Genomic DNA, 4,958 nt, shown 5'->3' with positions numbered 1-4,958 from the left:
TATTGCGCTATTATTTTAACTACAATTTTATGGCAAGATAATACATATTCGGTATTTATATTTTCCCTTATAAACATTCGTATAACTGCTCACCACATCGATTACATCCATTTAAAAAGAAAAAAACATGTTTTCAAAAAAGAAAAAAGAAAAAAAAAACGACGACAGTTTCTAGAACATCTGGTCAGGACGTGAGTCCAAAGTTTATCCCGAAGTGAACACAGGATATCAACTTCCCCCAAACCCCCAACCCCCTTATCCAGACCACAGACCCCTAAACGAAGGCTTTTCAAACAACGTTCGCAGATTTTCATCACGTCTTTTCATTCGTGTGTGATGAGCGACTTGTTTGTTACTCTCTCCCTTTCTCTCTTACAACCATATCTGAGAGCGCATTCTCCTTATTCGACTTTTTATTATATAATTTTTTTTTATAAAGGGATGAGATAAGAAGTTTCGCTCTCTATATCTCTTCTAACCATTTCTGAAAGTGGGTTCGTCCCGTAATCGGGATGGGTTTGTCTTCATAGGTTTTTATAGAAATGGATAATGTGGTCGGTTTAGCTGCTGCTGCTGTTGCCTCTCTCTCTCTCTCTCTCTCTCTCTCTCTCTCTCTCTCTCTTCGGTCAGCCCACAGCCGAGAAAACCCATATACACTTCAGCAACGAAGAAAGAACGACAAAAGCAAAAGAGTCCAAATGAATTCAGCTTCTAAGGCCCATGGAAATGCATAACACTCGTCCTGCGGCAGGCAAGGAGACAGGATCAGTCAATACCACCTTAATCCACTTGGCATAAGCCCGGGTGACTTTGCGAGGAAAGCCAGCCCAAACTAACTTGACAGGATGCCATTGTAACTTCTATGAATTCACTGGGAGAACTTTGCGCGGCCTGGCATGACCCACTTTAGAGCTAACCTATTTCACTTTGGTTTCTTCACATGAATTGAGTGGTTAATTACTCTGAAAATGCTCTCGCATTGTTCTACTCTACTGACATCCATTTATTATTATGTCTTTGTAATTACACACTTTCTGCTCGTTTGATAAAACTGATGACAATAATTCTATTTAAACTACTTTAATTAGTACTGGAAACGTAACTGTAGCTGTTGTCTTACCTGTCTCTCTTTCATTTACTGAAACTGAATGAGATTTGCATTTAGCCCAACATCATACACATATACATACACTCTCTCAAACACATATTATATATATATATATATATATATAATATATATATATATATATATATATATATATTAGGTTTTCATTTTGTTTGCTGATTAAACCATGAGGTGTAGAAGCTTACAACTACTGAGAAGTTCTTCTTGTCCATTAGCTCTGAACCAACTTACTAAAAAAAAAAAAAAAAAAAATAAAAAAAAAAAAAAAAGAAAGTGCTCGTTTACTAGAAATATAAAAAAAAATCTATCTAATTGATCTCAGCGGAAAAAAGTATGGAGCGGTGGCATCCTCGTCTACGAAAAGTCTTACTGCTTGGAAAGTTGATTCCTTCCATCTATTGATCTTGAAAGCACAGAATGAAGTTGATTTTCTCAATGCCACTTCGATTTGAAGTTATCTATCTCTGATATTGTGGTATTGTGTGCAATTTCCTTCTTTCTTTTCCTTGTGGGTCTTAAAGCCGAAGCTTTAAGGAAATGTACTGTAGTACTTCGGCTCAAGGAAATATACTGTAGTACATGACGTCTTAAGAGCGCTGCCACTGGCAGCTCTAGATCCATAAGTGAAAGACACTTCAATCAAAAGATTTTCCTTCTTTGCAAGAACTGCAACTTCTTGAAGCAATATATATATATATATATATATATATATATATATATATATATATATATATATATATATATACTATATATATATATATATATATATATATATATATATATATATATATATATATATATATATGATTCAAGGGTTCGTCGTCCTGGAAACTTCCATTAGGGTTTAACGATGTCTTCTAATTTGGAGACATTTCCTCTGAGGGGTGGACGATTATGATAGTGGTGGTTTTTCTCAGTCTGTAAAGGTTTTCCCTTCCTTTGTCTCTCTCTCTCTCTCTCTCTCTCTCTCTCTCTCTCTCTCTCTCTTTTACACACACACACGATATATAATATATATATATTATATATATATATATATATATATATATATATATATATATATATATATATATATATATATATATATATATATATATACTATATATATATATATATATATATATATATATATATATATGTATATATATATATTATAATAATTATAATATTATATTTATATATAATTATAATTATATAATTATTATTATATATAATATATAATATAATATAGGGTATATGTGTACATGCATACATACATATACACACACGCATGCATATATATATATATATATATATATATAATATTATATATATATATATATATATATAATATATATATATATATATATATATATATATATATATATATATATATATATATAGGTATATGGTGGGTGTACATGCATCATACATATACAACACACGCATATATATATATATAATATAATATATATATATATATAATAGTATATATATATATATATATGTATGTATGCATGTACGAACGCTCTCATGTGTGTGTGTGTGTGCGTGTTTGCGTGTCATAATACGTCCTTCATCCCATTTAAACCTTGCCTCCAACTTACTTAAGTCTGGGAGAAGTTGTAAGCTGATCAGAGACTTAGACTTAAGCCGCGGTTTCATATTTGGGACGGTAACATCCTTGTACCTTTTCAGTACCTTTGCTAAACCACATAAATTTAGCTTATCTACTCCCCTCAGAAACGAATAACTAAATTCTAATAATTAGTCATTTTTACGACTGAAAGACGCTCACTGACATAAATATTAAGCTACATGTTTGTTATTCATTACTGATTACTCAAAAATTTATAATTCCCTGTAGTTCTCTTCCATTTCCTGTTGCAAAACTCTTTAATATTATCACAGCACCTGCTCCAAGGGATATCCAACGTTGATGGCACGTAATCTCTTTAATCTACGGAACCAGCTTACAGATACCACCGACCATATCTCTCTCTCTCTCTCTCTCTCTCTCTCTCTCTCTCTCTCTCTCTCTCTCTCTCATCTGTATGATAAATTACAATATATACTGGAATTAACTTAATGGTTTTGGTAAACTATCATTAGTGTCAAAATAAATCATGAGGATAAAAAAATAAAGAGAAAATTGTTGCCGGGTGTAACGACAGACTTAGGTATGCCTCTAGCTTCTCTTGTTTTTGATAATCTTAGAGTTAATCATCTTCGTTTCTTATCGCATTCATCCATCCCCCCCCCCTCTTTTTTTAAGAAGACGCTTGGTCACTACATTACTTGTCTTTCGATCATTGACTTCAGCCGATACTGGGTCTGGTCAATACGTGAATGGGTGGCTATAAGTGAATGCCAACCAAAAATTATACTGGTCATAGGTGGTGTTACAGGCACAGCCCTAACAACTTCATCACGAATGTCAGTGCTCGGAAACTTGCACCACACCTTTGTAGTCTTGTGTGAGCAGCTTGAGGTTAAGAGAGAGTTAATGACCAATAAATATTGATATCTCTTTCAATGCTGTTCTTTTTCCTTCCTTTTTTATTGGTATAAATACTTCAGTTTTTAACTTAGCTATCAGCTCTGCTTTACATCTCTTCTTAGATTCTTGAAAATAAAAATGAACGATGCCATGTGAATCATGCATCCCCTGTTCTTACACAATTTATGCTTAGTCGCTAATAAAAAAAATGCCTCTAGTTTTCCATATTTTACATAAATATTTTACATAAATAACATATTTTACATAAATAACATATATTTTATAATTCAAAGTGGTCCATTCCAAATCACCTTTCTCTTAAGAAAGCTGGCAAGAGGAGCTTCAATTCCCTAGGAAGAACTAAGTTCAGCAAAGCAGAGCAAAGTAAACAATGTGAATGTGAAAGTGAGGATTATGCAAAGTCTTTGTTGCTGCCAGTGCTTGATGCAAGTGGCTTCAAGTCTCTCACTGGAAATAGAAACTTTGATTTATTGCCCTTCATCAACTTTCTTCCTCTTTCGTCCTGCATTAATCTCTCTCTCTCTCTCTCTCTCTCTCTCTCTCTCTCTCTCTCTCTCTCTCTCTCCAAAATAAAAAAGAAACAAATAAAGAAAGGAACAAAGAATATGAGGTGAAGGAGAAAAACAAGCCATCACCGTGCTATGGAATGTCAGCATCGAGAATGCGAGCATCAGCTCCAAGATACAGTGCAAGGAACAAGCACTGTATATACGATGCCAGGGGATGGTACAGATATGGAGAAAATTGCAGATTCATAAACAAAATGAATAATTATGAAGAAGGAAGATCAAATATATTGGAAAAGTTGGATTTTTTAATGTCAGAATTTCTGGAAATGAAGAAAAGAACAACATACCAGAACAAGAAAGAGACATAGGAAAATCCTTATTATTATCCATATTAAATTATGGGGATAACACGCAAACCATCATAATGATGAATGCGCAGGGTTTAGTTATGAGTAACTCAAAAAGAAAAATAGTTCTTAGAAGAACTAACCCAAATTGGAAAAAAATAGATATAAGGAATATAAGTGGAACATGGTATTCTCAAGAGACTGGTAATGATGATCAGATAAAGGGGTTCCAAACTTATAGATCAGATAGAAAAAATAGGAATCAAGGGGGAACCGCGATATATGGGAGAGACATAAAACAAGGAATGAAATATATGAGAAATATAGTAACTCAGAATGTGAATTAATAGCGGTAGAATTTAAATCTGAAAAATTAATGAACATCGTAATATATAGACCCCTAATACTAAAGAGTTTGACACAGTAATAGAAAAATTGGATGATATATGTAGAAATCACAAAGACTGGACTATTGT

Source organism: Macrobrachium nipponense, chromosome 20 (assembly GCF_015104395.2).
Source record: "Macrobrachium nipponense isolate FS-2020 chromosome 20, ASM1510439v2, whole genome shotgun sequence".
NCBI classification, from domain to species: Eukaryota; Metazoa; Arthropoda; class Malacostraca; order Decapoda; family Palaemonidae; genus Macrobrachium; species Macrobrachium nipponense.
The sequence above is the reverse complement of the archived record's forward strand: the minus strand, read 5'-3'. Positions refer to the sequence as shown.